A 12,901-nucleotide genomic window follows, 5' to 3' on the forward strand; every position below is an offset into this window, starting at 1 on the left:
GATTCTCTACAGGTTTTTTGTTATGATATTTTCTCTGTTGTCGAAGAACAAAGATGTTTCTTAATGAAGATTGTTCACGAGCATCGACTATTTTAACAGCAATAACAATAAAACAGCAGCGATCGTCTTCTTTTCTTTCCTAGCAGTAATACCAATCGTATTCCACTACAGTTTAACTTAACCGAGAGATTGTAATACTGCACATTGAGTTAAACTCTCTGTTACGTTTAACTTTGGTTTAACTCAACCTTCAGATTAAACTTATTTATAATCTCGGAACTAAAAGGTATATGAAAATCTTCTTAACAAAAACTAAAGCCATGGGAATTTTAGGAAAAAATTTAAGCACAATACAAATAAAAATTCAAGGAGTAACTTTTATAACAAGTATCAGAGCTCAGCTGCTTCATCGTTATGCCCATTTTCGGTTTTCCCCTTTCAAAATGCCCTACGTTCCTTCAAATGGAACGGAGAAATTAGGAGCGAATAGAGCAACAAGCTAATATTAGTGGATTCAATATCCTGAAATTAAAGGACGAGGAAACTAAGCAACATTATCAGGTCGAAATTACAAATAGGTTTGCCACTTTAGAAAGCTCCGACGAAGTTGAGAAAGAGTTAGATGTCAATAGCGTGTGGAAAAATATCAGAAATAGTATCAAAATTGTAGCTGAGCAGAGCATAGGTTATTATGAAACTAAGAAAAAGAAACCGTGGTTAAATGAAGATAGTTGCATGGCAGTAGAAAGACGGAAACAGGCAAAATTGAAATTCTTACAGGATCCAGTTGAGGCGAATAGAGATAATTATTTCAATAAAAGACGGGAAGCAAATCGTACACTTAGGAATAAAAACAGAGATTACTTGAAGGAAAAACTGAATGAGGTAGAAACATATAGTACTTGAATAAAAACATTCGAGATTTATATAAGGGTATAAAGAAATTTAAGAACGGATATCGGGCAAGGGTAAACGTGAGCAAGGTTCAATAATTTTGGCTGGTGTATTATTAAAGTTAGGGGGATATGGTTTATTACGTGTAATTGTAATTTTAATTAATTTTTCTATATTTAATTATATTTGTGTTTCTATTAGATTGATTGGTGGTGTAATTGTCAGTTTAATTTGTATACGTCAGACGGATTTAAACTCTTTAATTGCTTACTCTTCTGTAGCTCATATGGGAATTGTTATTGGTGGTTTAATAACTTTGAATTATTGGGGATTTTGTGGTTCATACATTTTAATAATTGCTCATGGTTTATGCGCTTCTGGTCTGTTCTGTTTAGCTAATATTTCTTATGAGCGTTTAGGTAGACGGAGATTATTAATCAATAAGGGTTTAATGGGATTTATGTCTAGAATAACTATGTGATGATTTTCGGATGAGAATGGTGACTTGCTTCCCATTCAATCCTGAACAGATGGAAGAACTATTTTGAGAAACTACTAAATGTACATAGGCCAAATAGAAATGATCGGGAAGAAATTCAAATACAAACTGCTGAGCCATTTATACCCAAACCCACACCTTCTGAAGTCGAAATTGCGATAGAAAATCTGAAAAAGTACAAGTCTCCAGGTATCGATCAAATTCCAGCAGAATTAATACAAGAGGGTGGAAGCGCATTATCTAACGAAATTTATAAGCTTGTGCTTGCTATATGGGAAAAGGAAATTGTACCAGAACAATGGAAGGAGTCCATTATTGTATCTGTTTTTAAGAAGGGAGACAAGACTAACTGTAGTAACTTTCGAGGAATATCGCTTTTGTTGACACCGTACAAAATTTTGTCCAATATTCTTTTGAGAAGGTTAACTCCGTATGTAGATGAAATTATTGGGGATCATCAGTGTGGTTTTAGGCGTAATAGATCAACTATTGATCAGATTTTTTGTATTCGACAGATAATGGAGAAAAAATGGGAGTATAAGGGTACAGTACATCAGTTATTCATAGATTTCAAAAAAGACATATGACTCAGTCAAAGAGAGAAGTTTTATATAACATTCTTATTGAATTTGGTATTCCCAAGAAACTAGTTTGATTAATTAAAATGTGTCTCAATGAAACTTACACAATGTCCGTATAGGCCAGCTTCTGTCTGATGCTTTTCCAATTCACTGCGGGCTAAAGCAAGTAGATGCACAATCACATTACTTTTTAACTTTGCTCTAGAATATGCCATTAGGAAAGTTCAGGATAACAGAGAAGGTTTGGAATTGAACGGGTTACATCAGCTTCTTGTCTATGCGGATGACGTGAATATGTTAGGAGAAAATCCACAAACCATTAGGGAAAACACGGAAATTTTACTTTCAGCAAATAAAGCGATAGGTTTGGAAGTAAAACCCGAAAAGACGAAGTATATGATTATGTCTCGTGACCAGAATATTTTACGAAATGGAAATATAAGAATTCGAGATTTATCTTTCGAAGAGATGGAAAAATTCAAATATCTTGGAGCAACAGTAACAAATATAAATGATACTCGGGAGGAAATTAAACGCAGAATAAACATGGGAAATGCGTGTTATTGTTCGGTTGAGAAGCTTTTGTCACCTAGTCTGCTGTCAAAAAATCTGAAAGTTAGAATTTATAAAACAGTTATATTACCAGTTGTTCTGTATGGTTGTGAAACTTGGACTCTCACTTTGAGAGAGGAACAGAGATTCTGAGAATAAGGTTCTTAGGAAAATATTTGGGGCTAAAAGGGATGAAGTTACAGGAGAATGGAGAAAGTTACACAACTCAGAAGTGCATGCATTGTATGCTTCACCTGACATAATTAGGAACATTAAATCCAGACTTTTGAGATGGGCAGGGCACGTGGCACGTATGGGCGAATCCAGAAATGCGTATAGAGTGTTAGTTGGGAGACCGGAGGAAAAGAGACCTTTGGGGAGGCCGAGACGTATATGGGAGGATAATATTAAATGTATTTGGGAGATGGGATATGATGATAGAGACTGGATTAATCTTGCACAGGATAGGGACCGATGGCGGACTTATGTGAGGACGGCAATGAACCTTCGGGTTCCTTAAAAGCCATTTGTAAGCAAGTTGTAAGTGATAATTACATGAACGAATCTGGCTTCCCTCCTGAAAAGTGGGCTTATTTTGGTAATACAAGAGACCGGACTACAAACTGCTGCGAACATGCGAAATTCAACCAGGAATTTAATTCTGCCCATCCTAATATATAATTATCATTTCATGGAAGTATTGAAGGAAATTCAAGAAGACATACATAAAGCTTCAAAGCAATAACTACAGAAGGAAATCAAAGAAACGGAACACAGTTGATACAATTATTGAGGCAATCATGTGTGTCTTCCAACAGTGGTAGATCATTAGGCTACAGTATGTGAAAAAAGTGAGCTAAAATGTTTCAAGTCATGGTTAAACGAGAAGGAGGAGTCGATACGACCAGTCTTTCGTGTTGAAGAGGGGGCCGAAATAATCGACCTTCGATGTTAAGGAGAGAGCCAATAGAACCAGGTCCAATTAACAGCCAAAAATCAAAACAAGGTTACTAGGAACCTCACCCAATGAAGGTTGCCTTCTCCTTGACAATATAAATGACAGAGTTTTAATATATTTCAGGGTCACTGTGTAGCACGCAATGTATTCATATAGAGATTAAATGAACAAGCAAAATTTGGGACTGTTACTCTTAAAATATGCCTGTAGGCTTACCACCCAGTATATCCGTGTTCAAGTCATGGTGAGTCCAACTCAAGTTTTGTGGGCAAATGTGATATTGTAGCAATTTTGAATGTTATGTACGTTAGAGGCTGAGATATCCCCATTGCACATAGACAGCTCATATGGTCCTACTGTCTTACTAGCTTACATCTAAGTTCTAGTCGGCTGCGCAGTCGATACAGTGCTGGCCTTCTGTGTTCGAGGTTGCGGGTTCGATACAGGCCCAGGTCGATGTCATTTAAGTATGCGACAGGCTCATGTCAGTAGATTTATTGGTAAATAAATGAACTTCTGAGGGATAAAATTCCGGCACACCGGTGACGCTGATATAACCCCGGTAGTTGCGAGCGTCGTTAAATTTATTTTATTTTAGTAGGTTATTTTACGACACTTTATCAACATCTTAGGTTATTTAGCGTATGAATGAGATGAAGGTGATAAGGCGGGTGAAAGTAGTCCGGAGTCCAGCACCGAAAGTTACCCAGCATTTGCTCATATTGGGTTGAGGGAAAACCCCGGAAAAGACCTCAACCAGGTGACTTGCCCCGACCGGGAATCAAACCCGGACCACCTGGTTTCCCGGCCAGACGCGCTAACCGTTACTCCACAGGTGTGGACGCGTCGTTAAGTAAACCATAATTTACGTCTAAGTTCTAATATTGACAAAAGAGTGTCTAGTGAATTTTTCCTTGATTCTTTTATGTACTGTAATCTACTAGATGGGACTTTCAGTTTTATTTTTCATCTCAAAGAGAGCAATGCTAAGATTTGTTATCGTTCTAAAAAAACCTATCCCCTTCATCCGGGTTTGAATTCGCAAAAGAGTGTTCAGTGAATTTTTCCTGGAATTTTTATGTACTGTAATTCTGGCGGCCAGGTAGCTCAGTTGATAGAGCAGTTGGCTAAGGACTGGAAGGTCCGGGGTTCGATTCCAAGTGGTGAAAGGATTTTTCTCGTTACCAAACTTCTGTAATGGCCCTGAGGTTCACTCAGCCTTTTATAAAATTGAGTACCGAGTCTCTCCCGGGGATAAAAGACGGTCGGAGCGTGGTGCCGACCACACCACCTCATTCTAGTGCCGAGGTCATGGAAAACATGGGGCTCTGCCTCCATGCCCCCCAAGTGCCTTCATGGCGTGTGACGGGGATACCTCAAAATTCTACTAAATGGAGCTCCCAGTTTTATTTTTCATTCAAAAGAAAGCAATGTTAAGATTTTTTATCGTTCCTAAAAACTTATCTCCTTCGTCCGGGTTTGAATCCGCAAAAGAGTGTCCAGTGAATTTTTCCTGGACTCTTTTATGTACTGTTTCTACGATATTGAGCTCCAGTTTTATTTTCATTTCAAAGAAAGCAATGCTAAGATTTTTTATCATCCCTCAAATCCCATACTCCTAGTCCGAGTTTGAATCCGCAAATTTAGAGTAGTGTCCAATGCTCCCGTTTTTTCGGGACATTCCCGTCTTTTTGAAAAAAATGTCCCGCTAAAAAATAACGCTTTTTTGCGATGATGGTTTGTCAATATATTTTACTCTACTAAGACAGAGACTCACATCATTCAAAGTGGTTGATTGGATGATCTTTGAAAAGAAACAGCTAACGTGGAGGAATATTTAGAGATATTGTGGTTCTTCTAAAAGTAGGCTATTGTATGAAGTTTTTCTGCTAAGGAAGATGAGTTGTTTAATAAATTTTCATGTGCAAAGAACTATTTTAAGAGTAAATGGAAGACAGTGATGAAATTAAAAAAAAAAACATTGTGCTTACGAAAAGTCATTTGAAATGTTTGTGTATTTCAATAGTAAAACATTAACAAGAACGTTGTTTTTCGACAATTTAAAAGTTGGTAATTTTGAAATTGATTGGCCAGGTACCGCGCTTTTCACAATATTGTGTTATGGTATGTTCTTTGATTGAGATTTTATAATGCTTTATGATGTGTTCTTTCAGTACAGATAAGGCTAGAAATCGCGAAATTGGCCAAAATATATTGTGCACTGACTGGAAATTGTAGAATTTTACCTACTAAAACAATGACAACCATCATGTTGTAATTTAATTACTACCCCTCCCAAAAAGGCTCGATTTTCTTGGCAATTGCTGCTGTGAGACACCGTGCACTCTGACTTTGAAATCACTCACTACTGGTCTGTCACCTCTCGCCACAGTTCAGCTGTCGTGTGACTCCTAACACACATGACGTCACTCAAAATTCGTTTTCACAGATCGGGTACAGTGCATATTTTTTCTTCCCCATCTTTTTGAGGATGAAAGTGGAGGTACATATTAAGGAAAACGTGGCAGAAAATTCTTGGGTGTCTACAGGCGGCAGAATTCTAATCAGTCACTGATTTCAAGTAGTCTAGTAATAATAATAATCCGAGGCACGACAGCCTATGAAGGACCATGACCCACCAGCCGGCTGCTGGCTTCATGTCCACATGCCGAAACAGAAGTGGACGATCATCCAACCAGAATGGAGGAGGTATCGTGTGGTTAGCACGATGCTCCCCTCAGCCGTTATAGCTGGCTTTTGTAACCGGATTTCGCTACCTGTCATAGCTGCCCAAGTGGATCACGAGTCATAAGTATGTTTGGAAAATGCGTGGGCGTGCTCCTGGATCAAAAATAAGAACAATTCCTTATATGAAAATTTAACGGAAAATGCTTATTTATTGGAATAATAATGATTTGTTTTTATAAGTATCTCATCATATTATTGTGTTGTTTTTGTTTTGATTTTGTACCAGTGGTTGTTTACAAACAACACAGTGACAAGATAGTAGTACATTGTTTTTGTTTTGATAGGACGCGGTGGTCCAGTCCCTTGGCCATCCAGATCACCCGACCTCACCCCATTAGATTTTTACCTTTGGGATCACTTGAAGGCTGTTGTCTATGCAACACCAGTGAATGATGCAGAGGAGCTATTGCAACGTGTTGAAAATGCATGCCAATTGATCCGTGATGACAACATGGTGTTTGAGCGAACTTACAAGTCGTGTGTACGTCGTGCTCAGGCATGTGTAGAATGGGGCAACTTTTTTAAAAGTTAAATGACAAGTTTACAAACACGTACTTGTGACACAACAAAAAGTACAAAACAAAGTATGAGAATTTCGCCAATAAATAAGCATTTTCCGTCAAATTTTCATATAGTGAATTGTTCTTATTTTTTTATTCAAGAGCACGCTCACGCGTTTTTCAAACATATTTATATGTACACATAATGAAGGAAAGACAGTATTTGTAATGAAAATAGAAGCAATAGAAAATTTTGGAAAAGGAATCTGCATGAAATTTGGTAAACAAGCTTATTCAAGGCTCCCATCGAGCGAAATATCTGCATATGGATGTGGCAGCCTTGAAAACATTCTCCTCATTGACGTTAACGTTCCGTCATCTGGTAGCAAGAGTAGCAGCAGTAGCAGCAGCAGCAGTAGTAGTAGTAGTAGTAGAAATAATAATGTACTTATTTTGACAGGATTAGAAACGTAAGGTTTTCTCTTCCGTTCAACAACAATAATATTTTCTCAACTTCACTCCTTGTTCCATATTAAAGAATTATACCACTTAGTCTAAAAAAGAATCTTATTCAGACCCTTGTAATGCCCCATTTTGATTATTGCGATTCCTTGCTAACTAATGTAAGTTCACTCTTAGCTGAGAGACTACAACGTGTTCATAATGTGTGCATACGATTCATCTGCAATACTAGTAAATTTGACCATATAACATCTTACCTCCAGTTACTTTCATGGGTGCGTCTGAAGGAAAGAAAAGCAATACATTCACTGTCTCTTCTGTTTAGACTCATGCATACTTCTACTCCGAATTATCTGTTATCGCGCTTTCAATTTCTTACAACTCTTCGAAACCGACATCAAGCACTTTTTTCTATCCCTCATCATAGAACGTCTTTATACTCATCTTCCTATACTGTAGAAATACCTCGCTTCTGGAATTCGTTACTTAATGACGTCAGGGACTGCCGGACTTTATCACAATTCAAAATTAAATTGGAAAATTTTATCTTAGTTAATGTTTTTAGGTATTGTTAGAAGTATTGATTTGTGTTTTTTTTTCTTTTTATTTTTTAATCTAGATTAAAATTCCAAGTTTCTTGTTTATATTTAGTTAATTAGTTAGGATACAATTAATTATGATACTTAGTCACTCATTTAAAGTTTGTGTGACTGCAACCTGTGTATATTTTTGTGAGGCTTTACTTTGTTTACAGTGTTTTTTTCTCTCTCTCTCTTTATTTCTTGTGTAGTTTTATTTTGTATATAGTGTATTTTTTTGTTTATTTCTATTATTGTATTTGTATTCCTGGTGTTGTGGAAGAGAAGGCCTGATGGCCTTAACTACACCAGAATAAATAAATAAATAAATAAATGAATAAATAAATAAAATAGAAATATATAATAATGTAGTGTTATCGCAAAAAATAAGTAAGCGTATTCCTGGTGTTGTGGAAGAGAAGGCCTGATGGCCTTAACTACACCAGAATAAATAAATAAATAAATAATATAGAAATATATAATAATATAGTGTTATCGCAAAAAATAAGTAAGCGTATTCCTGGTGTTGTGGAAGAGAAGGCCTGATGGCCTTAACTACACCAGAATAAATAAATAAATAAATAAATGAATAAATAAATAATATAGAAATATATAATAATATAGTGTTATCGCAAAAAATAAGTAAGCGTATTCCTGGTGTTGTGGAAGAGAAGGCCTGATGGCCTTAACTACACCAGAATAAATAAATAAATAAATAAATAAATAAATAAATAAATAAATAATATAGAAATATATAATAATATAGTGTTATCGCAACAAATAAGTAAGCGTATTCCTGGTGTTGTGGAAGAGAAGGCCTGATGGCCTTAACTACACCAGAATAAATAAATAAATAAATAAATAAATAATATAGAAATATATAATAATATAGTGTTATCGCAAAAAATAAGTAAGCGTATTCCTGGTGTTGTGGAAGAGAAGGCCTGATGGCCTTAACTACACCAGAATAAATAAATAAATAAATAAATAAATAAATAAATAAATAAATAATATAGAAATATATAATAATATAGTGTTATCGCAACAAATAAGTAAGCGTATTCCTGGTGTTGTGGAAGAGAAGGCCTGATGGCCTTAACTACACCAGAATAAATAAATAAATAAATAAATAAAATAGAAATATATAATAATATAGTGTTATCGCAAAAAATAAGTAAGCGTAACACAGAAACGAAGCAGCAAAATATGCCTAAGCTCGAAGAACATGCAGAGCGTTCAATTTAAAAGGGAACTCGCCAAAGACAGCCACATCATAATATTATGTTGGACATGATGTTCCTCCGTTTCATTGCATTTGTCCACAATAATATTGATTGTTGCTTAGTTGCTAATATATCTACTACACACAACGTAATATATACAGTTATGTTATGGTGGGTGCCTTTCTGCTGATGGATCAACTCGAAGAGCAGATATCATTGTTATAGACCGAAAAAAAATTGTGGACTCATTCTAGATCCCACAGGGCAAATTCTGTGACATAATGACAACAATGTGTCGATCTTCATTTGTATAATTTTTTTTATAATGTCTCTATAATTGGTTATTAAAAACTTTCAAGTCATACTAAAAATCATTTACAGGTCGGATTCTGTGGTGTGTAATTTTCTGAGTACAGCTGCATATTAAGAATACGAAACTTTAGGTGGTTTGATGACATTTTCACCATTAAAAGTGAAATATTAGTTACGTAGACTTTCGGCTTCCCCCTACTACCATTAATGCATAACACAATTTCAATACGGCGGTTGCTGTCATCTGCGATACAACGAACTTTTCTGTTGATTTTCAAGTTCGTCATTTTTTTCCGGTTAACTCTCGCTAGTGGTTTTGTATTTTATTTTATCAGTCTTAGTATTTGTTTTATTATTGTAAATATGTTTGTTTTATCACTATTATTATTATTATTATTATTATTATTATTATTATTATTATTATTATTAATTAATTATTTTTATTACTATCTTTGTATCATCTCCGTCACGATTATTCTATTATTATTATTATTATTATTATTATTAGACTATTATTATTATTTCTATCATCAGCATTATTATTTGATCTCTGTAAAATTTATGTAGACTCTACTGGACTGTACCCGAGCACGAGCATATGCTCATTTCGGGTATCTATTCATATGTATTCATTTCAAATGTAAAATGTTAATACATTTGAATTTGAATTTGAAAAAAAAAGTTAACGCCATGATATGAGTATCTGTCAGTGATACACATACTCCCACATGAAAAATCCACTGATCGTCCTGACATTATTACTTGCGTTTTCGCTTTTAAACTCAAAAACTGAAGATGGATAGGTTCAAGAAAAAGTATTTGGCATAAAAAAAACTATTCAGAAAGAGTATGTTTCATTATTATGGAAGCAAATAACTTTTAAAATGACTGGTAGGCCTATTCTTAATTGAAAATATATCTGAAAAATTTTTATTTGAACTTCTAATGAACTTAGTTTACAGCATTTGCTACACAAGCCACCAGTGCAATATATTATGTACATCATTGGCCTTCAATACCACAACACATCAGCTGTTTTTCAAACACTGTAGCTAACGAAAAAAATCCGAGGTCAGATTCGTGTTTCTTGGCCCTGAATTAGTATAAATTGACTATTTTGGGAAAGGAAACATGTGCAAAGTGTTTTTTTGTTGTCCTATTATTAAACTCTGGTTAGGACAACTATCAAGTATCTTATTAATGTGCGGGCCTCTTTGTCGTCTTTTAAACTGAACGCATTGTATAATGATATAATGGACTTAAATAACCACGTGTCTAAGTTACGACAATGATTCGCAACCGGAGGGCCGCGGCTGTTTGGGAGCCAAAAAACAGATAATGGACTACGAATTTTAATTTAATATAGGCCTACTAATATTGTTTAATTATATTTGTAGGATTAATAATTTAAAATACATTGGAAGTTACTCCAGACCTACATTCATTAGGAATAACCAAATGGCCTAAACCTAATCCATTTATATATGTATGTATGTATGTATGTATGTATGTATGTATGTATGTATGTATGTATGTATGTATGTATGTATGTATGTATACATATATATACATATATATAAATATATATAATATAATAATATAATATAATAAAACAATGGGGATCATTAATAAAATCATGAAACCTTCACTAGTACAAAGACACACAAGAATAGGCTTGTATAAAACCTTAGCACAGCCAGTATTAAGCTATGGTAGCGAAGCGTGGACTGTGAAGAATAAAGATGTCAGCAGAATAACAGCAAGTGAGATGAGGTTTATGAGAGCAACAGCTGGATATACTCGCTGGGATCATAAAAAAAATGAGGACCTAATGCAAGAACTTCAAATAGAACCCATTATGCAGTTCATCAGCAAATATCAACTTCAGTGGAAGGGTCATCTCGAACGAATGAATCGATGCAGAATTCCAAAAGCACTGCTTCATTACCATCCATATGGCAAAAGATCTCTAGGCCGTCCAAAGAAGAGATGGACTGAAAATTCTAGTTTGAGACCGTAACAGGCCACTTGGCCTAATACTTGTTAGGAAGATGATGATGATATATATATAAATGAGAGAAATTCAATCCACTATCGGAACTTAAATCTGGTGTGGCCAGCACGTAGGCCTAAAGCTGGAAACCCGGGTTAGAGTCCCGGTGCCGAAGAGAATTTTTCTCCGTTCTACCGATTCTTCTAATCCATTTAGATGGTTGTAATATTTTTAAAATGACCAAATTTCATATTCCTGCATAATACATCCTACACTTTAGGCCAGGAGTAGAGCTGGGGACGGAGCGAGTAGATCCGTTGAGGTACTCGGTTCTATCGGTTTATGTGCTTGGCAGCGGAGCACCGAAGTTATGGCTGGTTCACAATAAACCGGGAACGGAAACGACAACAGGAACGAGAACGGAAATATTGTTAAAATAAATGTATTTAAATGTGAGCATTCATAATTAACTAATGTGAATGCTTACATTTAAATACATATATTTTAACATTATTTCCGTTCTCGTTCTCGTTGACGTTTCCGTTCCCGGTTTATTGTGAATCAGTCTTTACTCGGTTAACCGTAGCCGTTACCGGTCAGTTCAAACGTTCAAACAGAGTTCTCGTGTTTTACTTAATTCTAGCAGACAACAACGTAGGTACTGTTGTATTTAAATATTTTCTGCTGCAGGACAAATTATTTCCTTATCCCCAAGGCGGGCTGAAAGGCCTCTAGTATTGAAGAGGAGTTCATTCTATTATATGACCTGTCAAGTGGGCCTAATGAACACTGAATCTGAACATATTACTGTACATAATAATAATAATAATAATAATAATAATAATAATAATATTATTATTATTATTATTATTAATAATTATTATTATCATCATCATATTAGAGTATTTGATTAATATTAAAATATGTTAAAAAAAGAAGTGCATTGTGTTTTTCTTCTATTTGTGTTTATTGGATTTGTGTTACCTCATCAATCATCGTTTTATTTGTATTTATTTCTACGAATTATGTTACTTAATTAGTTTAATTTATCAATAATATTACTCTTCACCAAAGAGAACATGGTTGTATTGAAGGCTAGTAATGTTATAAAATAAATAAACATTATGTTCTTCAGTTTAAGATTCCATGCGTTATTGATTATTTTATTCACTTTCCATAATAGTAAATAATTCTGTGTGTTATTTTTAAGTGTTTTAGGCAGCGCTTCATGCAACCCGTTTCTTTCTATCTTCTTTTTTAATTAGCTGCAGCGTTTAACGTTTACCTCACATGTTAATTTATTAGCTGTTAGTATTATAAATCATTTTATCAATTTTATTTCGTCTGTCATATATAACAACACTGAAAGTTAAATAGGCCTTTCATACAAAATAACTCCGCAAACAGTTGTAATCACGCTAATGAAATTTGCAACCGCCATTTTGCAATGAAGAGAAGCACTTTTTTCTCGTCAATCGGCAAAGAGAAAGCGCTTTACTACAACGCTTTTAAAACAAACTTGGTTTCACTTTCAAAGTACGTTCTAAAATCGACTCAATCTATCTAAATTTTAAATCTGCCGCCACAAATTTGTACTCGGT

This window comes from Periplaneta americana, chromosome 8 (genome assembly GCF_040183065.1).
Source record: "Periplaneta americana isolate PAMFEO1 chromosome 8, P.americana_PAMFEO1_priV1, whole genome shotgun sequence".
Classification (NCBI taxonomy): Eukaryota; Metazoa; Arthropoda; class Insecta; order Blattodea; family Blattidae; genus Periplaneta; species Periplaneta americana.